The sequence below is a fragment of the Echiichthys vipera genome (assembly GCF_963691815.1).
Source record: "Echiichthys vipera genome assembly, chromosome: 19".
Lineage (NCBI taxonomy): Eukaryota > Metazoa > Chordata > Actinopteri > Perciformes > Trachinidae > Echiichthys > Echiichthys vipera.
In genome coordinates, this window is record NC_139844.1 from 4,497,620 (window position 1) to 4,524,466 (window position 26,847).

The following is a 26,847-nucleotide window of genomic DNA, read 5'->3' on the forward strand; positions in this document are numbered from 1 at the left end:
TTTTTTATTTCTTATATTAATTAAAACACTTAAACCTAAAAAGTCAAAATGAATATATACAGTATATATATATTTGTTGAAGCTGTCAAGCTTTATAGTTTCTTAACATGTTTTAACAACAATGAAATGATTATGCAGCTGTTTCAAAAATAAAAAAAGATTTGTCACAGAACATGGACATATGAAAAGAAGAACGTGTTCGTTATTATCTGGACAATTTAAGGTTCTTGGCATTTTTGTGTTGTTGACAGATCTGCAAAACTGAGTTTCTCCACAAAGAGTGTGTATAGTGGACACACTCTGTTGTGGGCACGCCATGTATTTTCCCCAGAGGACCAAAATGACCAATTAGTCGTTTAATCCACTGAGAGGAGGATGCTCTAGTATATAGAAGTTTAAAGGTCAGTATAACATGTTTCAGAAACTTCTGCATCACAATGACTTGAAATTGCCCACTTATGGTACATTCAGATCAACTTCTGCATTGTCAACTTGTCTTTCTGGTATTTCTAATCCAGTGTAAAGCAGGGTAATTATGTCCAAATGTTTAACAGCTAAAGTGGTTAGTGTGCTAGATTATGGTCATAATCAGGATCATTTTTGTCAATATAGACGAATCTGGCGAGTCGTTTGTGTGTTTCGCCATCTCACGGTGCCGTCCAGCAGAACCTGTGCAATTCTCTGCTGCTCCAACAGCAGTGGGAAACTTCAACTTCGGAGAAAAAAATGAATGTGAACTACACAAACCTTTACCTCATGAAGACATGGGCACTCTTCATGAGGTAAAGGTTTGAATCCACGTAGACCGTACGGCCTCAGATAGGGGCACTCTTCATGAGGTAAAGGTTTGAATCCATGTAGACCATACAGCCTCAGACAGGGGCTCTCTTCATGAGGTAAAGGTTTTAATCCATGTGGACCGTACGGCCTCAGACATGGGCACTCTTCATGAGGTAAAGGTTTGAATCCATGTAGACCGTACGGCCTCAGACAGGGGCTCTCTTCATGAGGTAAAGGTTTGAATCCATGACGACCGTACGGCCTCAGGCAGGGGCGCTCTTCATGAGGTAAAGGTTTGAATCCATGGAGACCGTACGGCCTCAGACAGGGGCTCTCTTCATGAGGTAAAGGTTTGAATCCATGACGACCGTACGGCCTCAGGCAGGGGCGCTCTTCATGAGGTAAAGGTTTGAATCCATGTAGACCGTACGGCCTCAGACAGGGGCTCTCTTCATGAGGTAAAGGTTTGAATCCATGACGACCGTACGGCCTCAGGCAGGGGCGCTCTTCATGAGGTAAAGGTTTGAATCCATGGAGACCGTACGGCCTCAGACAGGGGCTCTCTTCATGAGGTAAAGGTTTGAATCCATGACGACCGTACGGCCTCAGGCAGGGGCGCTCTTCATGAGGTAAAGGTTTGAATCCATGTAGACCGTACGGCCTCAGACAGGGGCGTTCTTCATGAGGTAAAGGTTGGAATCCATGTAGACCGTACGGCCTCAGACAGGGGCGCTCTTCATGAGGTAAAGGTTGGAATCCATGTAGACTGTATGGCCTCAGACAGGGGCACTCTTCATGAGGTAAAGGTTTGAATCCATGTAGACCGTACGGCCTCAGACAGGGGCGCTCTTCATGAGGTAAAGGTTTGTGAAGGTTGTAGAAAAGGTTAAATTCTATGACAGCTCCCATTCAATCACATCAGACTGGAGGGAGACGCCACCGCAGTAATGGAGGCTAGTTCACTTCAGGTACTTCGTCGGATTCATCTTTTGAGATCACAATTATTTAACACGATTACTCTACGCTTCAGAAACAAACATTATTGAACCTTTTGAAAATACTTATTTACTTATTACTCGTCTTCTTATCAGTGAATTTTCTCAACCAAAAACAAAAAAGAAAAAAAAGGAAATAAATAAAATAATCTAGTATTATATAATAGTTCAGTTGGAAACTACATCCTTATTACAACATATGATATGAAAGTGCTAATGGGAATGTGTGTTTCTAGGCTTCAGTATTATCCAAGCACATAATATTGAGATGTTGTGGATTCGCTACATGTCTTTTCTGGCTGCCAAATGGATTCAGACATACTTTGAACACTTCGGTAAACTGTATTCAACAGTCAAAGTGCACCCCTGTAAAGGAAACACAAGACAAAACAAGAGAATCATTGTGAAAGAGAACGCGGCCCAATAATGATTGTATCTCCATTATATTGTTTTCCTAATCAATGGAAGCCAAAATTGTAATTGAAAATCAAAAGCAGCAACATTGCATGTGTGGAGCAACTTCTGAGTCTATCCACAACAACCAGTCATACAGTGACTCATGGACATGTTGCAGAGTGAACCTGCTGGCTTCTACTAATAACTACTAAATACCAGCTAAATTGTTAAAAGAGAGAGCTGTGCAAGCAGCCCGTAAACTACATTTAACAGGTACAAACAGTCAGGGAGCAAATGGCCACTGCCCTGCTCAGAACAACACAACTGCCCGTTTTTGTTATATCACAGACAGACATTGATGAACAGAAGAAAACCAAAGTTATGGGAAAACTTATATCATACCACTGAGGGTTGAGAGGACATGGACTGCAGCAGGGTGGCGGGCTAAAAAAAAGGTTCAGAAACAGTTGGTTCTGTTCGGCTTTACTGGCCAGCTGCACGACTGCAGATTCCTCGGCTCCATGATTCACAATTACAGATTATTTGTCAGTTTCAGAGCCACGGTTAAAACCTCTCAGACTATTTCGGCTGCCTCATTAAGGGCTGCTGGAGCTTGGTAAATTCATTGGGCTATCTTTAGCTTAGCATCAAACCCCCATAAATCAGGATCTGATAGAAGTTTTCAGTTGAAGGCTTAGCAAGGTAGTTAAGTATTCAGACATCTACCTCAGTAATTATGTACAAATAAAACTGGAGAAATTGTGCAGATGTCTTAATAAGTCGGCTTTGTTAGGGTTATAACTAATTTAATAATGAACAAATTCATAAAAAACAAATTTATGTTGTTAATTTATCAGATGCAAGGATATGTTTCCGTCAGATTCAGGGGAATAGCCTTCCCCTACTAAGGGGAGTGTGAAGATGAAGAAGAAGAAGAAGAAGAAGAATTACTTTATTTTTATCCCACACGGGGAAATTCAATTTTCACTCTTATTATTATACATGTTACACACACAGGCCCGAAATACACACACGCACAACCAGGACCTATACATGCAATTAAGGAGAGATGTTAGAGCGAGGGGGCTGCCAGTGACCAGCGCCCCGAGCAGTTGGGGGTTCGGTGCCTCGGCAGTGCCCAGGAGATGAACTGGCACCTCTCCAGCCACCAGTCCACGCTCCATACATGGTCCACACAGGGACTTGAACCAGCGACCCTACGGTTCCCAGCCAAGTCACCTATGTACTGAGCTACTGCCGCCCCAAGTGAGCCGAAGTCATTATTAGCGCACAGACTCTGCTTCTCTCTTCATTAAACCGCTGTAACACGCACACAGACCGGTCTACACACACCAGACACGTCAGTGCAACAGAACAGCAAAAGATAGAATGTGCCCTATAGACGATACTACGATGTCTCTGCTTTGCTTCACCATCTTATCGCCCACCCCTAATATACCGTCAGTAAGAAAGCTACAAACGTAACACATTTATGTTATAACAACAATACTTTAAATAAGATGCCCCTGTCAGATACCACTCAATAACCGGCACTGGACTCACATCCACAACAGCAGTCCTGTGACAGGCGCTCACAGCTCACCGTCCTGGAGAGCCACTGTCCTGCATGTTTTAGGTTTCTCCCTGCTCTAACACACCTGAGTCTAACAATAATCAAACTGTGACGGGCATCAGCTGCTTGATAACGAGCAAATCATTAGAATCAGGTGTGTTAGAGAAACCTAAAACAGCAGGACAGTGGCCCTCCAGGACCGGAATTGCCCACCCCTGGCTTATTATGTTCACGCTGCAATTAAAAAGAATAAATAGTTTAAGAATGTACTGGGAAAACATATTTTGCAGTTCCCCGTTATTGATAGCCTACATTAAGCAAAAGAAATATATAGATATATTTGCTTCTCTTTTGGTTCTCTATTTGTGATCTCCTCTGTATATTGTTATGTTGTTATTGATATGAAATGACCTATATCGTGATATGACGTTTTGTTCATATGGCCGGCCTCAGCGTAGCAACTGATGAGAGACTTTTAAAGACTATGAGAACTTAAAATCATGAGTAAGATCTTCATAACAGTCTGGAGGTTGACTAATACCTGATTTATAGTCTGGCACTTTAACAGCCTTCTATGCCTTGTCCTTTAGATAACAAAGCTGCATAGAAACAGCCATAAATACCACACATAACTTCCATGTCAATCCCATTCCACAGCCCCGCCTCCAGGAGGAACACACACACACACACACACACACACACACACACACACACACACACACACACACACACACACACACACACACACACACACACACACACACACACACACACACACACACACACACACACACACACACACACACACACACACACACACACACACACACACACACACACACACACACACACACACACACACACACACACACACACACACACACACACACACACACACACACACACACACACACACACACACACACACACACACACACACACACACACACACACACACACACACACACACACACACCTAAATCAACATTAGCGTTATAACAACCATGAGCTGGTAAACTGCCTATTCACAAACCTGCTTTGATGCTTATAAGCCTTCATCATTACGTTTTCTTCACAGATCGTGAAACGACTATAATGTAACGTTAAATAGTTTGGGATACTCGGATACACAAATAATACGTTTTTCCTTCATCTTTCTAATCGGCTTGATGTCGCTCTCTGGTTGCCTTGGAAACGTAGATGTCACAATCAAAGCTTCTATCTCATTGGTTGAGCTTTTGAAAAGGTCAGCGGCAACAAGATCAAAGTTCACCTGATTTGAACTTTGAGTGCAGGGGCAGAGGGGCAAATCTGAGCGGTGCACGCCGCTGCCGTTCTAATACCTCTTGTACCTCGAGAGGCAGTAGTGAGTCACTGTAGTGTCCAGTCTGCCAACATGAGAGGACAAAGAAGTAGAGCTGCACCGGCTCTCAGCTTTAGCAGTACAACAGCTTTTGAGAGATTTACACCTAAAACATCACACACCTGAACCTGAAGATGCTGTGTGTTAAGAGTCTAATGCAACAGGACGGGTCCAGTTAAATCATGATGTGGACTCTGTGGGGGATGAACACTTAAAGCTTTCTCCGAGTATCTCCCAGAGCCTTGCTCAAAGGTACCTCCACTTCAGCTACTGAGGAAGGCAAAATCATTTCTTATCCACTTCCACCTTATAGACTCATCTGGTCCAGGATTCAAACTAGCGCCCTTCCGGCCCACTGTAGCTGGAGCTGTTGTGTGGCAGCGCTGTCTCTCAACACTCACTGTGAGGCAATTGAACACAATGAGACTGCTTGCACTCAGGCGCTTAGCGATGACATGCCAAGTATGCACCAGCCAAATCTTCACCCTTTATTGCCTTACGAAATGCACTTACTGCATGTCATCATGCTCTTTGAAGCAGACAGACGGCAGGACATTAACAGCACTTCTGTCTTTTGCCAGCTCATTCCATCAGTTCACTCCACCGCTCGTGGTGTTATCGGGTCCCAACACACAGGAAAAAGGCCTCTATTGACCCCAACTCCAACAGGCCCTTACTACATATGCTGGATGAGTTAATGGTTAAGGTTAAAACAGGGCAATAATCTAAGGCAAAAATCTGACAAAACAAATCTATAAAACATCAGGTAAACAGACTGTTCTAATCCATCTGAAGGACTTTCCTTGAAAACATGATGCTCTCGGTTTTCTCCAGAGGAAAAATGTGAATGAGTCGTCCCTAGCATGATAAGGTTCAGTGAAAGAAAGGTCTTCTAAGCCCAACAAGTTCACAAATTCAAAATCTTGTGATGAGAATATGTACTGGTGGTGGAGAAAGGTAGTTATCGATGCATCCCTGCTTTGGTTCATTGCTGGATGTCCGTGTGCTTGGCTGAGGAGAAAACCCTACGCCGGAAATGCTTCCTGCAGCTGTTAGGAGTATCATTCTCCACCTTGAGGCCAACCAAAAGACAAATAGCAGCCAGGTCACGTGAGTCCTCTGCTGCTGAGATGCCATTCGCTCTTATTCCAGCCCTCTCAAAACATTCAAGTCATACTTGTCTCCCTCAGTGAGCAGACCCTTTTCACCTACATCAGGGTAATTGACTTGATATTACACAGGGTTGTATAACCAACACAAAACAACTAAGTTGCCTAAGCCTTCTGTTATTGGCAATAAGAATGTATGTCCTATTTTAATTGGATCCGAAAGTATTTCTCTCTACATCTCCTGTACATTGTTTTAATCACATAATAGATCGAATATTTCCCAAGAAAAGCTGATGAACAGAAACATGGGCAGAATCACAAATTTGAGAATTTGAAAAAAGCTATCATAGGGCCCTGTATTGAGCCAATGCTAAAAGCTGACTGGAGATTTGGTCCAGTGGGTCACTGGGCTAACATTACATTGGGGGAAGCCCTGCCTGGACAGAGAATGGCTTTTATTTAAAAAAAAAAAATTAAAAAAAGGACAATCCTACGTTTTGGGAAAGACACTGGTGGGAGGCAAGGGAAACCTGCTAGCCTGACTCCATCAAAAGTGAGGAAACAAATCCAACAGCAAAGCTCTAGTATTAACATGCTGTAACTTGTTTAATGTGTAGACATATAAATGACTAGAGACCAGAGACTAGAGTCCTGTAATGTCTCATGACTTTATCTTGCACTGTTGTGAAGTCATCTGCAGACAGACAGAAATAGAACACCTGTCAAAATACTCAAAACCACCTCTGTGATAGCTCTTGCTACAGTAGGTGTCTCCAGGACTACATTAAGACATTAGGGTTTTAGGAGCAGTTGTGGTTGGTCAAGCTAGTCAATAACCGCTGGATATAGTGACTGCATCATTTCAAAATCCCTGTCCTTGTGTAATATGCCACATTGGGGGAAAAAACTACACAAAACTAAGACAGGTGACTCTTGGAAGTATCCCTGATAACTTGCAAGGTATCGAGATACAGCATGCAAAGTGATTGTTTAAAGACGGTGAAATTGTTGGAAGTAGATGTTTTCACCGCTGACTGATCAACAATATAATATAATACATACATTTATTCATTTATTTATTTGGGCGCATTGTTTATTTGCATTTGCGATAATATTGCAATATGATAAATGCAATTTTCTAACTGCATAGGGCGCAATTACACAATAGACACTTGCAGCACTCTGTGAAAATCCACCCACGTGAAGAAAACACTGACATTTTAAAATAATGTTAAAATCTCTTTGCATCTCGTTCTCGTGGACTCAATATAGTGTATCGTCTCGTCACACCCCTTATCCTGAATGTATGGTATATATGTTTAATATTGTACTGTCATGACAGCAATGGTGCTGTCAGTTTACCTTCTATGTTGCACCAAAAAGCACAAAAAAAATGTGACACTGAATTTGAAACAGCACATTGTAATTTCTGCATCTATTATTGATTTACCATGTGTGCCCCTGAAATTTCTGGTTGCGCCCCTAAATAAAACCCCAAAGCCTGGTACGACAGTTGTATGGCTAACATGCCGAGCATCAGCACACCAGGAAAGCCAAATCCACCCAGACAGGGATTATTGATGGAAATGTTTCAAAGTGCCACTTCATGTGTGTGTGTGTGTGTGTGTGTGTGTGTGTGTGCGTGTCCGTGTGTGAGAGAGAGCGAGAGGGAGAGAGAGAGAGCTAGATAGAGAGAGAGACGTGTATGTGTATAAGTAAGATTGACTTTTTCTGCAGTGTTTGAAAAGTGCATGCCATAAGTTTATACTTCACATTTTTCTGACAATGGCCTTGTTTAAAATAAGTACATGTTTGAGAAAAACAACTGTAATGAGCAGTTATATAAAAAATGTAATTTCAAATCATCCATCCATCCATCTTCAACTGCTTGTCCCTATCGGGGTTGCGGGGGAGACAAACAGAGACAGACAACCATTCACACTCACACTCACACCTACGGGCAATTTAGGGCGCATTCACACTGTTCGTCTGTACCGAGCCCCGTGCTTAAGGGTACTTGTCCCCCCCTCCCTCTCCCTCCGCGGGCCAGGCCCATTTGTATTCACACTACCTGGGCCTCTGCGAATGCTTCTTGCTGCCTATACGATGCGTCGCTTTGTTTACAAATCTTTCCATAGACCTCAGAGTTTTTGTGCGTCTTGTCCGACTGTTTTTGAATATTTTCATCCGACCAAATCTGCAGTAAACACTCCACCTCTGCATCACACCAACGTGAAGCTTTCGCCGCCATTGTTTTAAATGTCCACGCATGGTCCCTCTTTCTTTTTTCTATGTCCCAACAGGCGCACATAAAATGACGGTCATAGGCCTCGTGCTCGTACACGTGCGCACGCACGTACATGTGCAAACATGCTTTACAAAAACCCACCTCTCCCAAACGGTCCGTGGCCGGCAAGCGTGCCGCTCCTAGACGCGGTACGGTTGCACTCACACTGGTCAAACAAACTAGACTTTAGCCGCGAAACGTGCTTTGGCACGGTACGGATGGACAGTGTGAGTGCGACCTTAGAGTCATCAATGAACTGAACACCTGCATGTCTTTGGACTGTGGGAGGAAGCTGGAGGACCCAGAGAAAACCCATGCAGATACGGGGAGAACATGCAACCACCACACCACCGTGCCCTATTTCAAATTATCCATCTCTCAAATAGGCACAGCTTATGGGAAATAACATTTAATTTAAATATTTGTGGTCATTAAATCCAATAATTCCTTATTTTTGAGAAGAAAAAAAAAAAACAGGATAAAATATATATATACAGTGGGTACGGAAAGTATTCAGACCCCCTTAAATTTTTTACTCTTTGTTAAATTGCAGCCATGTGCTAAAATCATTTAAGTTCATTTTTTTTCCTTTTAATGTACACACAGCACCCCATATTGACAGAAAAACACAGAATTGTAGACATTTTTACAGATTTATTAAAAAAGAAAAACTGACATATCACATGGACATAAGTATTCAGACCCTTTGCTGTGACACTTGTATATTTACCTCAGGTACTGTCCATTTCTTCTGATCATCCATGAGATGGTTCTTCACCTTCATTGGAGTCCAGCTGTGTTTAATTCTAATGATTGGACTTGATTAAGGAAGCCACACACCTGTCTATATAAGACCTTACAGCTCACAGTGCATGTCAGAGCAGATGAGAATCATGAGGTCGAAGGAACTGCCTGAAGAGCTCAGAGACAGAATTGTGGCAAGGCACAGATCTGGCCATGGATACAAAAAAATTTCTGCTGCACTTAAAGTTCCCAAGAGCACAGTGGCCTCCATAATCCTTAAATGGAAGACGTATGGGATGACAAGAACTCTTCCAAGAGCTGGCCGTCCAACCAAACTGAGCAATCGGGGGAGAAGAGCCTTGGTGAGAGAGGTAAAGAAGAACCCAAAGATCACAGTGGCTGAACTCCAGAGATGCAGTGAGGAGATGGGAGAAAGTTCAAGAAAGTCAACCATCACTGCAGCCCTCCACCAGTCAGGGCTTTATGGCAGAGTGGCCCGACGGAAGCCTCTCCTCAGAGTAAGACACATGAAAGCCCGCATAGAATTTGCCAAAAAACACATGAAGGACTCCCAGACTATGATAAATAAGATTCTCTGGTCTGATGAGACAAAGATAGAACTTTTTGGCCTTAATTCTAAGCGGTATGTGTGGAGAAAACCAGGCACCGCTCATCACCTGCCCAACACCATCCCTACAGTCAAGTGTGGTGGTGGGAGCATCATGCTGTGGGGGTGTTTTGCAGCTGCAGGGACAGGACGACTGGTTGCAATTGAAGGAAAGATGAATGCGGCCAAGTACAGAGATATCCTGGACGAAAACCTTTTCCAGAGTGCTATGGACCTCAGACTGGGCCGACGGTTCACCTTCCAACAAGACAATGACCCTAAGCACACAGCTAAAATGACGAAGGAGTGGCTTCGGAACAACTCTGTGACTGTTCTTGAATGGCCCAGCCAGAGCCCTGACTTGAACCCAATTGAGCATCTCTGGAGAGACCTCAAAATGGCTGTCCACCAACGTTCACCATCCAACCTGACAGAACTGGAGAGGATCTGCAAGGAGGAATGGCAGAGGATCCCCAAATCCAGGTGTGAAAAACTAGTTGCATCATTCCCAAGAAGACTCACGGCTGTATTAGCTCAAAAGGGTGCTTCCACTCAATACTGAGCAAAGGGTCTGAATACTTATGTCCATGTGATATTTCAGTTTTTCTTTTTTAATAAATCTGTAAAAATGTCTACAATTCTGTGTTTTTCTGTCAATATGGGGTGCTGTGTGTACATTAATGAGGAAAAAAATGAACTTAAATGATTTTAGCACATGGCTGCAATTTAACAAAGAGTAAAAAATTTAAGGGGGTCTGAATACTTTCCGTACCCACTGTATATATATATATATAATTTTTTTTTAAATCACACATATACACATACAAACAGAGACACACACACACACACACACACACACACACACACACACACACACACACACACACACACACTATTTAAAGACACTGAGATCTATCTTTCATGCTTTATACTGCAGGATAGGCAGGTCTGTGCATGGCTCACTTTTCCCACACACCATTGGCCAATGAGTGCCGGCAGTGATCGGCTGGGACGGGGGGACAACAGAGCGCTGGTTCTACGTCGACTGGCACCAACAGGTGTGCCTTGGAGGATGCCAGCACCGGACTGGCCTGACAGACGGCAGCCAAACCACACACCAGAACCAAGGGCAGCACATTCCTCTGAGGAATACCGCAGCAGAGTGGCTCTGTTATGACATCTCCAACCAGGAGCGGAGGCAGGCCAGTAGGGTTGGGAGGCCAAAGGGCGCCATGGGGGGGGGGGGGGGGGGGGGGGAGAATAAACACAGGAGTCTCTCTCTGTGCATTAACATTGAAAGAATAGAATCAATATTGTAGCATTATTTAATATTATTCATAACATAGTAGTAGTGAGAGAGAGCGAGATGGACTTGGCTAACGCAGGGATATCTCTGTACTGAGCCCTCCACTTCCCTCTTTATATTGAAGAAGTTTCCATGGTTCAGTAAACTGAGATCAGGGAAACTTATCAGAAACATTTCAAACAAAGGGAGACTCCAACTACGTCTAAGACCAAAACAACCCATTAGTCGACTAATCCACTTAGACGGGTCAGTATGCAAGGGTGAAGGCTCCACAAGCTTTACTTGTGTGTATGTTTGCAGTGCTGTTGTGCACTCTCCAGTGGAGGGAAAAAAAGATTCCCTTTTAAGTGTTATGGGAAATAAGGTTTGTTTTCTTCCCCCGGAGCTCAGGTGGTTAAATCTGATGTGAAAGGTTGCAAAACATCGGCAAATGCAGAGTCTAATTTAATAGACCACTACTGCTCCGAGAATTTCATAGAGACCCACGCAGGCAGTTGCTATTGGCACAGCTACACTAAACTACAACAAACAAAGGCTTTTCAGCTGGGTGGACTCTGTTGTCCACCACGCCCTGACAATATGTTTTCAGAGTGAGACAGCAAGGGAGCAAGGGAGTATGAGAGCCTGAGGCCCACACCGTTACTGATAGGACACTACATCAAAGCCCTTTTCCATCATTTGTGAGTACAGAAAACCTGAGAGAGATGAAAGACCATCAGCACACTGTGGGAGAAATGATGAAGGACAGAGCAGTGCCTGTATGGCATTTACACACAGCACAGAATAAGACAAAACTTCTGTGCTGTGTCTGGAGGGAGTCTGAGAGGATGTGGGGCCAGAACCTGCTCACAGGATAAGCAGGGGAGTGATAAGACAGCAGCCTGCAATATCCATCGTACAGAAAACAAGCAGCCGGGAGGTCAAATCTCATGGATGCACTGCATAACTACTGACTCCTCTTTCCCACTTCAATTCACATTCATTTAGATTAGTTCACTTTGGCTGCTGCATCTTTTACCGTGTACCATTACATCATGTAAAGCTATTTTTGAACAGGTGCTCATGTTGATTAAGGCTGCAGAAAGCCATAACTGCTTCACAGGAACCCCTTCAAGTAAATGGATTTGCCGTGATAGGAAGTTTTTGTTTTTGTGTTTCAAAGACAAACCGCACATAAACCGGGACACTAACCTCCCCTCAACCAATATGCAGGTTCAAGATATCATGTAAGGTCTGGAAACGCTCTGGTAGAGATCAGCGCACTGTGTAGTCTAGTATTTATTTCAGAGTAGAGAAAAGACAGAAAGAGACTGTAATAAAGGGAGACACAATACATACACAACTACAAACCGGGCCAAGACCCCTGCAATGACAGGTACATAGTACAATTGTTCACAATTGTGATTCAAACAACTGTCGTTAAGTCTCAATAGAGCACTGACGAAGTCCAAACCTACTTCCCACCAACGACTGCCACTCTAACGACGGTCGTTGGCACTTTGGATTCTGTGTGAAATGATCCTCTTCCTTTTCCGGATGTAGTGGTGTGCTTCCGCATAAACAGTACATGTGGACCAATGATCCCTGCGCTGAGCAGGCCGCATAACGCCCGAGATAGGAATTAAACGAATCATCGATGCAGAGACTTAGCATTCATGCATTTTTGTATGAGTAACTCAAGTTACTCCATTAATTGTTTCAGCCCTAAATCATTTAAACATTACTACTGCTCAAAGGTAAGATAATATATTTCAAGGAAGCTTGTAAACTGTGAAGTGAGCTGCAATAACTTCTTGTATACCTTTTATAATACTGTGATTGGCCTCTGCATCCCCAAACATGTAAAATGAAGCAGTGGAGGCAAAATGTGCAAATGCAAAAGTGAGGTATGTCTCAGAGCAATGCACTGTGAGAGGAAGTGTTTGTGTCACACACACATATCCTGCTGCAGAGGCTACGGTCTGCACAACTCTGAGGAGCACACAGGCCAAAGATAACCACTGAACCATCTTCCTGTGCGGAGCTGTCACTCAAAGGTTACATTCAAGAAGCCGCCTGTGTTGGAACAGCATTAATGAGGACGTGCAGTGACGCCTAACACCAGAAAGGCCAGTAGATTTATGGATGGAAGCGAAAGCCAACAAGCAACTAAAGGGGATGCCGTTTGTGAACGGCACACGGCGCTGGTGTGCACTGTTAGTGTGTCTAGGAAAAGTCCCAGATGGCCAATTTGACATCTGAGACATGTTTTCTGCTCAAAAATTCCAAACAGCCATTTACTGATGTGGAAGAATGTGACACTGCTGGCAGCTTGACTGTTTAGCATTAACTTTCAGTAATCGTTTGTCAATTAGATATTAGCACTATTAGGATGAAAAGCACTCTATAAATAAAACGGATTAGTATTATTAGAAAAAGTGACATATTTTACACAAGGATTGCCAACACACACTTCAAATGTAGATGTAAATGTACTTTCCTGAAGTTTTGAGGGGACTTAAAATGCATTTTATAGATATCGAAAAATCAACAGTAAAAATAAAATGCTATTGTAAACCAAAAAATGGCAACAAGAAAATGAAAAACATTTCCCTCTGACTGACTTTCATCCAACATCTTACTGGTTTCATTTTGTCAAAATGAATCCTAAAACCTGTTGGTTCTGGCACCTGGTTTTATGTGAAAGGAAAGCACACTGAAAACATAGGTCCGATGACAGGAAGTAAACAAGTTTGCTGCGGGCACAGCTGATTGCATGTCAACATGATGGTGTTGCGACAGCACATTTTCTTTTTAGTCACAAAGAAGGGCGATGTAATCCTACTCGTCTGCTGCTACTATTTACCAATAAATAAATAAAAATGAAGGGGAAATGAACACTTAAAGCACAACAGTGATCCCACTAACAATGCCCAAGTGTCTCAAGAGCTGCACTGCTGTCTCTCCAAACATGTTTGTTTAACACACCAGCTGTTCTGTTTCCAATTACTTTATATGCTACATCCAAAGGAAGCCGGCAGAGGAGCTCTACTACAGTCCTTTAATTGATGGTTGCACTACCATCGTATTTCATAGAGTTTTGCAAAGGAAACTTGAAAAACACTTAATTAGCATGAAAAGCTGCTCTGTAATTATTCCACTGTCTTCAAGCTGATTTACAAGTGCCCTTACACAAGATGTCTCTTTTGAGTTAATTTATTTAGCTGAACAATTCCCCAGTCTGTAGACTTATGTGATACTAAAATTCATGTTGTCTCTAAAGGACAGCTGATGAATAATGACAATAGCAGTCAGTAATTCTTCATTGGTACAAACCACTGACATGGGAAAGTTTCTGAATTTGTTGATCTGTCTTTATTGTATTCATCACTGAAACTATAAACTCAACAAGCTTCCATCAAGTTAATGATTAACAGTAGGGGTGGGCAAAAAAATTGTGATTCCTATCGTCGAAGATTCATAATCCATTCATAACTTCCAAAAATTGATTTTTAAAAACTCTTTTTCTGTCTCACGGTGCGCACTCCGCGGCTTCCATAGAACAGTGTTGCAGGAAGCTAAGGGCTAGTACTGACACACCAGGCTGCCCGTGTTTGGGAGCACTTTGGGTTTGACAACCTCCAGGGAAGAAGAAGCTGGACACGACTCATTTAATATGCAAGGTTTGCAAAACGAAAGGCAATTACTTCCTGCCATAATGAGGACTGGAGTAGATCCTGAAGCCTGTACTAATTAAAAATTGATTTTGAGTTGAGAATAGTTTTTGAATCGAATCGTGGCACCAAGAATCGAACGGCACCCACAGACTCCCACCCCTAATTAACAGCAACCTCAAAAACATCTTACTATAATAACAAATGCTGAGAGTTGCATTTTAACGGCTGTCCAGATAGCTCTCCCACTTAATGTATGAATATTCACTGTACTCTTCTAATGCAGATGCATTACACCGTAATGTTCATGTTGCATGCTACAAGGGATGACTGTGAAAGAGCACAGTCGACAAATGAACCTGTTATGAACATTCTGGTTCTGACAGCTCTGTGTCCACTCACACCGCTCTCTGCATACAGAACAAAAACTGTGGCTTTGCAGGGCCGCTCCTAAGAGTGCATGTGTGGCTGTGCAAATGTGAGTGCTGATGCAGAGTCATTACACACGGACTCACACACATGGAGTCACACACAGAGTCATTACACACGGACTCACACACATGGAGTCATTACACACGGACTCACACACATGGAGTCATTACACACGGACTCAAACACAAAGTCACACACTGAGTCATTACACACAGAGTCACACACAAAGTCATTACAAACCGAGTCATTACACACAGAGGCATTACACACGGAGTCATTACACACAGAGTCACACAAAGTCATTACACACAGAGTCATTACACACGGAATCACACACAGTCAAACACGGAGTCGCACACGGAGTCGCACACAGAGTCGCACACGGAGTCGCACACGGAGTCGCACACGGAGTCGCACACGGAGTCGCACACGGAGTCACACACGGAGTCACACACGGAGTCACACACGGAGTCACACACAGAGTCACACACAGAGTCACTCACAGAGTCACTCACAGAGTCACTCACAGAGTCACTCACAGAGTCACTCACAGAGTCACTCACAGAGTCACTCACAGTCACACATGGAGTCGTTACACGGAGTCACACAGAGTCGTTACACGGAGTCACACACGGAGTCACACACGGAGTCACACACGGAGTCACACACAAAGTCACACACAGAGTCACTCACAGTCACACACGGAGTCGTTACACGGAGTCACACACGGTCACACACAGAGTCACACACAGAGTCACACACGGAGTCGTAACACGGAGTCACTCACAGTCACACACAGTCACACACGGAGTCGTTACATGGAGTCACACACGGAGTCACACACGGAGTCACACACAGAGTCACACACAGAGTCACACACAGTCACACAGAGTCGTTACACGGAGTCACACACAGTCACACATAGAGTCGTTACACGGAGTCACACACAGAGTCACTCACAGTCACACACGGAGTCGTTACACGGAGTCACACACGGAGTCACACACGGAGTCACTCACAGTCACACACGGAGTCGTTACACGGAGTCACACACGGAGTCACACACGGAGTCACTCACAGTCACACACGGAGTCGTTACACGGAGTCACACACGGAGTCACACACAGTCACACACGGAGTCGTTACATGGAGTCACACACGGAGTCACACTATAGTCGAACGTGTGTTGTGTGTGTCGGTTGTGTATAGACTTGTCTGTGTGTGTGTTAGTTGTTTTCTGGTGCTTTAATGAATAGAGAAACAGTCTATGGCCCCGCTAAGAGCACACAGAGTGACTCCTTTCTGATCCAGGCTTCGGCACACTTCATCTTCACGCACCTCTCAGCCTGTAAAGTGCATGATTTATGACACTGCAAGATAAACAATAGATAGATTAATAGCAAAATATGAAACCATAGACGCTTTCTATCGTCATCCAATACATATCGTCATGTCGCATAGCCCTACTTTGAAAGAACAACAGTAATGGTGGACAAAGAGTGTATGGGGGTAACAGCAGGGAGAAACAAAGATTGGAAGTCGTTGCAAATCAAATACAGCAACATATTAGAGCAGTACCCTGAGCATTATCCATTACCAGAGGAAGCCATGGAAAAAAGAAAGGAGCACCCACACAATAAGGATGAAATCACAAAAGGTCTGTCAGAGTACTTGATTGATAAGACTGACTGACGTGAGTGTCTGCATCATCGTTTCTAAACATCACAGTTTTCATTCTAAAACAGGCTCAGCAGCATTTCCAAACGACTCTGTTTTATCTATTGCTGTTCTATGCTATGCACAGACGCATCAGGCAAATCCCACTATTGGCTAGTCCGCCTCATGCGCCGCCCTTAAGACACCGCAGATCAACCAATCATAACGAACTACAGGCAGTGACGTGGCTTTCTCACCCATGGCGGTAAGTGATGGCTGAAAATGTAAACAGAACGGAGGAGTTACACCGTGTCCTAACAGCCAACTTATTCATCAAATGTGTGGAACAAGCTGTAAAAGATGCACCTAAAAAAAGATAACTGTCCCATGCAGCCGCAAACTCATAATGTGTTTAATAGGGGTGCCAATTATCGAGTAATTCATTAATCGATAGTTGTTTCATCTTATCGAACGATGATCGATGAATTGATAAGCGTCAATTCTTGTGAGAAGCTGATTTTCCCACTGAATAGGTTAACTGTATAGACCTTTTTAATGGAATTCCATTGTTAGGCAACAGCCTTGGTCCTTGTTAACTTCCTGTCAGCTGATGTCGTTCACATTCACTGCAACAGGAATCAAACTTGGGACACATTTAGAATGTTTATGTTTACAACTTTGAAAAGGTCTAAACATAACTTAAAATGCTATCTTCCTTATGATATAAAGAAAAAATGACAATCATATTCCTTGATCACTCACTTGAGGGCAGGGAATAACATTTTGGAAACATATCAAACATATTCTGAATAGAAAATATCAAAATATTACACAGGCTAATGAACATGAATATAAATTGGGCATTCTGTCATCTGAGACATTGGAAACATTAACAGCAGCAGCATAAAAAAATCATTCCTGAAAAGAAGAACACAATACTATGCCAGTGTATGCCTCAGTGACATTCAATTCAATTAAAAAAACTTTATTTGTCCCCGGGGGGCAATTCAGGGACATGCTCTCTGTGAGTAGGAATGCTGACATTACCTGCCACTCCGGTTCAATGTAGTGGCATGGAACTGTGATGGTGCTTTCTGTAGTCAAGGAAGTCCAACACTGTTGAGCAACTTGCAAAATAATTTAAAATCAATGTAAAAAAACATGATAAAATAATGATTTTACTGTAAAAAAAAAAAAAATGGTGATATGATATTTATGCCATGTGGATGAAGTCTCAGTGTAGGATGTGTCTCACTCTTCTCCTTTTTACTGATGCGTGTAACAAGAGAGACAATAAGCAGGTATGTTATAATAATACCTTTGAATGCAGAGTGTGAGCCATGATGACAGAAGGCCAACAAAGTAGAACTGAATCCCATGTGCACAGCGTTGCAACAACCAACGGTGGGTAAAACTGCCTGAGGCAGCTTTCGCCTAGATTGTGTAGTGTGGCAAAGTTCATTCTAACATTTTACAAGAAGTTTTAAGGCTAAACCAAAATGTGAGTTGTTATACACTGAAGCTAAAGGTACTACCACGGATCTACACAGGCCTGACCAATCAGACAACAGCAGCAAGATTACACACAACTTAAAACCCAAGCATCTTTCACACAAGCTGAGAAAATGGAGCTTAGTCCTGGGCAGCACCACAGCCCTTCAACATCACTGGGATAGCTTTGTGTCATGCAAACTGTCATGAAAATGATCACCTCAGTCTCATTTACCTAAACCTTCCAACTGTTCACGTGAGTGTCTGAACATCTCAAACAGTCAATCATATGAAGAGCCACCTACAACATGTAAATAAACAGAGAGAGCTCAGGATAAGGTGGCCAGATTTCTGAGACAAAATCTGGAGACATTTTTGGTTCAGAGGCGTAAAAACTTCCAAAACATGTCGTGTTTTTGTCTTTGAAAAACTAAAACGGGGGCACTGCCCTAACCATTCATTAACAGTTCCTCTCACCATATTTCTCCGTAATTCCTAAAGAATTGACTAACAAAGAGTTTGTATCCGTCTGATCAGCTGAGATCAAGAGCAGCCATAAAATCAGCTGTGATAAACCGATATCACCCAAACTAAAGCCTCCTCCTTACACCAGGGGATTTTCACAAGATTTGGGGAAGAGTTTGAAATGGAAACTGTCACAGTTGACAACCTGGGATAAATGGTTTGAGAAAAGATCTGGTTTTAAGAAGAATTCCTTTATTTGTCCCGCAATGGGGAAATTCAATTTTCACTCTATTATAATTTTTTTCATTTTACACACACACACACACACACACACACACACACACACACACACACACACACACACACAGACAGACAGAACCTATATACATGCAATTAATGGAGAGATGTTAGAGCGAGGGGGCTGCCAGTGACCAGCGCAGTGGGCAGTTGGGGATTCGGTGCCTTGCTCAACAGCACCTCGGCAGTGCCCAGGAGATAAACTGGCACCTCTCCAGCCACCAGTCCACGCTCCATTAATTCCACACAGGGGACTCGAACCAGCGACCCTCCGGTTCCCAGCAAAGTCACCTATGGACTGAGCTACCGCCGCCCAGTTTAGGGTGGTTGAATCAGTTTTCTATTAATGTGGGTGGACAATATCAAGCAGCTACAACCTGGCATGATATACACTGGAGATCAAAATTTGAAAAAAATATTAATAATTGATTTATTCTGAAATATTGTTCTTTTTTATTGTTCAGAAGTTGATAGAATATCTGCTGTGACTAAACCACTGCTGTACTAGCATGTTTTTTTTAATAACCAAGGCACCTCAACAAAAACCTTTATTTTGTGAATTAGAGAACATTTTCAGATACCTCGTAATTATTGTGAAAATTGACTTAATTGTTGGACACAGGTCACCAGGACAGGCGCTCTCGTCGTATGCCACCATGGGCTAATGTTGTCACGATACCAAAATTCTGACTTTGGTACGATACCTGCCTATAATATCTCAATACGATACTGAAAAGACACCACGGTGTAAAACTAAAACATCATCAAAAGTAATGCAATGAAATATTAGATGACAGATCTTTGGACTTAAAATTATTTATTTTTTGTTTTTAATGTTAAACACCTAAACCTAAAAAGTCAATATACACTTAAACCTAAAAAATCAATACATAGAGTATGTGTGTGTGTGTGTGTGTGTGTGTGTGTGTGTGTGTGTGTGTGTGTGTGTGTGTGTGTGTGTGTGTGTGTGTGTGTGTGTGTGTGTGTGTGTGTGTGTGTGTGAATGCTGCTGAGCTTTGTAGTTTCTGAACATGTTATAACAACAATGAAATGATTATGCAGCTGTTTCAAAAATAAAAAAAGATTTGTCACAGAACATTGACATATGAAAACAGGAACATGTTTGTTATTGTCTGGACAATTTAAGGTTCTTAGTGTTGTTGTGTTGTTGATCAGCATACCTCCTCATTGTCACACTTATTCGTAGAACGTGTGGAACAAGCTGTAAAATCTGCCCCTAATAAAAAGGTTAATGTCCTGTGCAATAGCAGATTGCTAATGTGTTTAACAAGGAGCAAGGGTTGCATTTCGAAGCGGGTGCGTTCAGCATCATGTAAACAAATGGAGCGGTGAACCTGTTTTTTTATGGTGTTAAAGTGTGGTTGTATGAAAAATGGTTGTGTGTCCCCATTGTGAGCTCTAATAGGTAGTTCATTTATTACACTGTATAAGCTTGTGAGGAACTAGTCAGCTCGTAAGTAACGGTTGTTCGTAACTGCAGTTAGCTCTCAAATACCTGGCTACCGCACTTCTTCTGCTTCTTCTTCTTCTCCTCCAGTAAAACACAACCGCATTGCATTCTGGTATACGGAAGTACAATGTAGTGAACATCATATGTACTAGGGATCGACCGATATGGATTTTTAAAGGCCAATGCCACTACCGATTTTTTTTTTCACCAGCCTTAGCCGATGACCTTTTACGGACTGCTGATTTTCTTGAGCCGATATTTGGAGCTGATACTACTTTTGCTCCTTCAATTTACATCCTAAAAATTACACAATGATGATAAAAAATGTTGTGAGTCTCAATTTTTATGAAAAAAAAAGGACCGTTTATTGAACTTCGTCTGCAGCAACACAGAGCTGCCCGTTTCTAAATAATACTGAAAAACGCAGCAGCCTGCATCGGCCGATACCGATACACCTAAAATGCGCAAATATCGGCCGGTCGATGTATTGGTCTATCACTAGTATGTACACTCATATTACTTGTCTACAGCCTGCATGAGAATCAGTATAAATGGGCTATCTGTGAAAGAGTTTAATTACATTCCCCCCCCACGCCTTATTTTGCCAGCTAAATAGAGAAGGGGATTCACCGAAACACATCTCAACATTTCTACTGGATGGTACTAACTGTATTCCTATATGACCATTTCTAAATTACAAGAGTCGGTTTATCTGCGATGTGGGATGAATCGACGTTTACACCAAGGCAGCATGTTATGGGCAGGCTTTAGTAAAATATTGCAGCGCTATTGGCCCAATAGTGAAAAGTTTTTTGTTCTCCTGCTTGCGACCCAGGGCATTTAACACCGGCTGGCTGGAGTGGCATGGTAGCTTTTTAGCCTAGTGTTTCAGTTTCACTGCCCACAAATGTACTGTAAGGGTCAGTTTCACTGCTCACCTCAACCCTGTTTCCAGCAGCAAGCAGATGCTGTCAGCAAATAAGCTATAATAAACCAACCGTAGGCTACCTGCACAGAACCAACTAGCATGGACAGACTGAGGTTAGTGACCAGCTGGTGAAGAGAGTCAAGCATGTAAACTAAAACCCAGTCGTTACTCACAGGGGTTGATCTAGACCATGGGTGTCAAACTGATCCAGTAAAGGGCCGTGTGGCTGCAGGTTTTCATTCCAACCAATCAAAAACACACCTGGTCCAACAGATCAACTGTGTGAAGACTGTTCAGGTGATTGAGTAAGTCGAGTCAGGTGTGTTCTCGCTTGGTTGGAATGAAAACCTGCAGCCACACGGCCCTTTACTGGATCAGTTTGACACCCATGATCTAGACCAACCCAGAGCTTAAAGGAGAGGTGGGCCAATACTGGACTTACATAGATCAGGTGGCCAGAAAAACAAGTCCAATTAGGGGTGGGCGATATGGCAAAAGTATCATATCACAATTTTTTTTACAGTAAAATCGCAATTACCATTTTATCACGGTTTTTCTACATAGATTTTTAATTATTATGCAAGTTACTGAACAGTGCAACCAAAGTATTTCCCTACATAAAAATATAGCCCTAAAAGAGAGAAAATATAACAGAGTATTTAGGGAAAAGAACCTTTCTGAACATTTGGATTTGGATCAGTTTGTGCAATTTTACAAACTTGTGCCAGGTACAATGAACATTTAACAAACAGGTACCTAAAGCTGCCTGTTGCCTCTGCTGGTTGTGGTGTGGCTGGACTCCCCGCTGTTTCTCAGCAGACTGTTTAGGATGCTGTTTCTTTAAGTGGTTGAAAAGGTTTGTTGTGCTACCATCCGATATGCGCACCGTGGATGTGTGCGTGTGGCAGCTTTGGGCAGAAGAGGGCCTCTGTGAAGAAACGAGGGCGCTCGCTCCTTGTTAAACACATAAGGAGTCTGCGGTTGCTCGGGACATATACAGTTTTTAGGCGCATATTTTACAGCTTTTATCACAAATTCTGTGAATAAGTGTAGACAGACAGCGTCGATGCAACACAATAGTCTGACGCTCACGTGCTGTTAGGAAACGGTAGTTTCATTCTCATTTTTTCAGCCATCACTTCCCTTCGCACTACTCTCTGAATCAAATATGATCGGGATGAGAAATCCTCGTCACTGTCTGTAGTTCGCTGTGATTGGTTGATCGTGCCTTAAGGGCATGAGACGGACTGGCCACTAGTGTGGCACATAGAACAGCAGTGGATAGAATGTTTCCTACAGACGATACTATGATCTTTGTGCTTTGGCAGATCGTCAGCACGTTCTAATCCTTCACAACCTAATATCGTTGTATCGCCCACCCTTAAGTCCAATGCAGCTTCGGCTTGATGTGTAGTCACAAAATAACTATTGTAATGTCAGAATTTGTCAATACTGTAGGTTTGTCGGCTTACTGAGGAGCTCTTCTGCCTTCAAGTGACCAAAAATAAAAACATCAATTAATGCAGTATCGTGTCAAATGAAAGCCTGATCATGCACAACTACAAAGTGCTACAATTCAGCAACCTTCAAATGATCTTATGCGACTGTGATCATGATTGTGAACCATTTGCAAAGCAGCTGCAAAAGTGCTGAGCGGGCGACAACCAGAGGTGTAGTGGACTGTGCAGTGTCAGCCCTGATGCATGCAATTTAACCCTTGAACTGGAGAAGACCATGAGCGGCATGAGTAACGCAGGACTCCATTTAAAGTGGAGAAGTCAGGAGAGCTCAACAGGGGGAGGGGGCTTCAATAAGAGCCTCTCTTCCTGACAGCCACACACTGGAGTGGGGGAGGGTTAAAAACACCAAGCCCTCTTCCTGAGTCTGCAGCAATGGGCATGATGTGATGGATCCTTCCCATACACTAACTTGAATCCTATTTGGCCGTATAAGTCTCACCCTGATACTTTTACTCTGAAGAAAACACACTGGATAATAACTTATGTAGGCAGGTCACTAAGCATGTATCAAACTATATGTACACTGATTAAGAGTCTGCCGCCTCTTATAGAGAATCTCTTGTGAACCACAGAGAAAGAGAAAGGTAAGCCAGTATCGTTTCCTGGGTTAAACTTACGCTGCACTGTTGATCCAAACAACAAACATTTGTACTCCATCCAGACACACTCATAAGTAGTAACAACCCCCACCCTTTGCTCTGATTGGTGATAAGTTGTTGAGCAAACTGCAAATGATAATCAGGAAACAGGTTTCTCAGGAAAGAAGATTTAGGTATTGGCACAGATCTCATGACAACATGCCACAACATTGGCTTGTTGTAAAAGTCCTTAAACACAAGTGTTAGGTATTTAGTGTACGAATGCAAACACATCAAGTGAGCCTAATTCTTCAACTCTGGCCGCAAGCATCAATTTAGTTCCGATCTAGAATCTGTGCCCTCAATTAGTAGCGCTGCTTTAGCCGGTTAGCATATGCCAAATGACATCCAAACAACGCAATTAGCAGCCTGCTGTTCCGTACAAGTGCAGGATCCTCACCAAAACCCTGTTTTAGCACTTATCATACAGGCTCTGAGCATTTGGTGCAGAGTCTCCAAAGAGTGGCAAATCAGCAAGGCCTCTAAGCAACATATTTGCCCTGCTACAGGCACACATGGTTTCAGTTAAGGGTCTGCACCTATAAACAGTTGGCCATGGCAGCTTATTGGTCAGGAATTGCAATGGTGACTGCGAGTCAAGACAGGCACAAGCTTCTAATGAATGATATACACTCTTACAGTCTAACTATGACAATAGAGTTTCGATTGGAGGGGTTTAGATGCAGACAGGGAAATTAGTCTGAGCCCTTTGGAGTCGTGAATGAACTCAAAGCAGAGAGGCAGAGAAACCATTCAACGTCTGTTGAAGATGGACGGTACAATAAGATGCCTGCAGTATAGGTACCTGGACTCTGAATGTGTGAATGTGCGTTTGTAACTACACCAGAGTGAAAATCTACCTTTTATGTCACAAATTCATTTCAGGATTTCCAAGAGCAACTCACATTTCTTGGCTGCCAGGTTTAGAATAAAAACTATATGAAATATCCCCATGCAGAAGACTATTTTTGTATAGTCCTGTGTGAATTAGTTACGGAAATACTGATTATTTCTTATTTTATTAAGAATTTTAGTGCAAAATATGAACTAAAAATATTTTGCATTCAATTTTCTGAAATGTTTTAGTTAGCACGTGTTTTTTTTTTTATAAATTTAGATGACGTGATTGTGTATGATGATATCTCGATACGATTTCATCATGACACGGTTTCATAGAAAGACAGTAACCGATCATTGACATTATCGCACAGCCCCAATCAGACTGGTGGCTGGTTTTAATATGAAGACCAGCCCAGTGATACAACAGGCCAAAACACACTGTCAACACACCTAGAGGTTTTTACTGTGCCAAGTACACCGCCACAAACTTTACCATGAATTAACAAGGCTTTATAACCACAATTACAAAGAAATGACACACCTGTCATCAAATAGAAATATCTCTGTTCATTTTGGTTGCAATCAGCATGATTAAATACAATTGAGACTGCATGGAAATAACCAAAATAAGATGCAAAGCCAGGAAAATGTCTCAAAGATCATAGTAGAACCTAGGTTATCTCAGGATAAGCATCTGTTATTTTAATCATACCCAGAATACAAACAACAACAACTACTGAGCTCTGGCTTTCAAAGGCTCAGACCCACCCCCATTATAAGTTTCCATCACACCTACCAAAAACCGATCCGAAGTTATCAAACAGGTGAAGTAACTCATACATCAGCTCATTTTGTAAAAACAACCAGTAGACAGCCTGCAGTTGTGAGCCATATGGAAATGACAGGATCGTGTCAGTGGGATTCATTCACTGACACACAGCTGGACGGAACTGATTTAAATGCTGATTTATTAAAAGAAAGTTTCCATGTTACACACGAATAGTTTCGGTGTTATAGCAAAGGGATAAACAATTAATGGAGGTGTTACTGACTCGTTTTGAAACTTGTTTGAGATCAGATGATCCATGTATGAGGTTAAGTGAAGCTACTGTGTTTCCATCCACACCAGTCTTACGGCGTTTCGAAGGAGAGCTCAGTGGAAAAAGCAGCCTAACATGGGCTACAAAACATGTAGCGTCAGCCAGCGTTGTGCTCAAATAAAGAGAGCCATGCTGTCCCTTTGCAGATATTTACATTAAAGCGGACGTAGGGGGCAGGTTAACGGGTGTGTTGTAAACTTTAGACAGTGATTTGCCAACTCGGCCGAGACGACAACAGCCTCCAAACACTTCCACTCAGCTAACTTAGCACACTAAGCTAGCTGCCTGATATAGACAAAACGCGTTTTCCATATCTCAGAAGTGTTTTCTCTCCGTCTTCTTTCAAACAGAATAGGACGCTATACAAAAGCGCTTATGGCACAAGCCGCTGCAGTGCTTTTTCCTTTCACATTCATGTTATTGTGTTAAGTGCTTTCTTCTGGCTGCTGCTAACTGGCCAAAGCCTGTGGGAGTTAACTTAATGTAACTTACCTTTCCGACTCCGCTGCCGCCGCCGCCGCTCCCCGGGCCGCCTTCAACACCCGAGACCGCCGCCGGACCTCCAGAGGGCCGCGGAGCTGTGAGAGAAGAAGCCGAGAGGAGTCCAGCTACTAACAGGGAGCCGAAGAGCCAACCGCACCGAGGCCCCGGGCCTTGTGTGTCCTCGAAATAGCGTTAGGGGAGGGATACCAAGCCTCGGCTCTCCGCCGTTTGACAGAGGCTCGGGAATGACTTTTTGACAGCTCCTCTTCTTCAGCCCCCCCCTCCCCTCGACAGCCCTTCACTTTTCTCTTTTTCCTCACTTGCAGCAGATACGAATCAAAATACTGTCACAGAATATGGCGGCTGCATAAGCAAGCTACTATCGCGAGAGGGAGCGCTGTTTTCCTTTTTTTTTAGTTCCCCAAAGTTGTGCTGAGGGAGGAGAGAGTTGAGTTGACAGAACGAGCCTGAGCTGCCGCTGCTGCTGCTGCAGAAGGTGAAGGCAGAGCAAACTCAGAGCATGTTTAAAAACAAACATCACACGTGAAAAGGGAAACGTTTTTAACTGATAGATGTCACCATCAAACTACCTAAACACATACGTTTTCTGGATCTTTGTACCACTCCATAAATCACTGGCAACAGCCTTTAAACGTTTTCAGGATTCAAATGTTGTATCAATCAGGCAATGACTTATATATGAATGAACCCCT

General features: G+C 42.9%; 1 protein-coding gene across 3 annotated transcripts in view; it reads right to left on the reverse strand.

Moving 5' to 3' along the window:
- Positions 1-26,470, reverse strand: part of tab2 (TGF-beta activated kinase 1 (MAP3K7) binding protein 2) — a 63,429-nt gene extending 36,959 nt beyond the window's left edge. For all 3 annotated transcript variants that reach the window (XM_083933904.1, XM_083933905.1, XM_083933903.1), the window contains exon 1: positions 26,144-26,470. The gene's annotated coding sequence lies outside the window, so the exon portion shown is untranslated. The remainder of the gene's footprint in view (positions 1-26,143) is intronic.
- Positions 26,471-26,847: the final 377 nt, after the last annotated feature.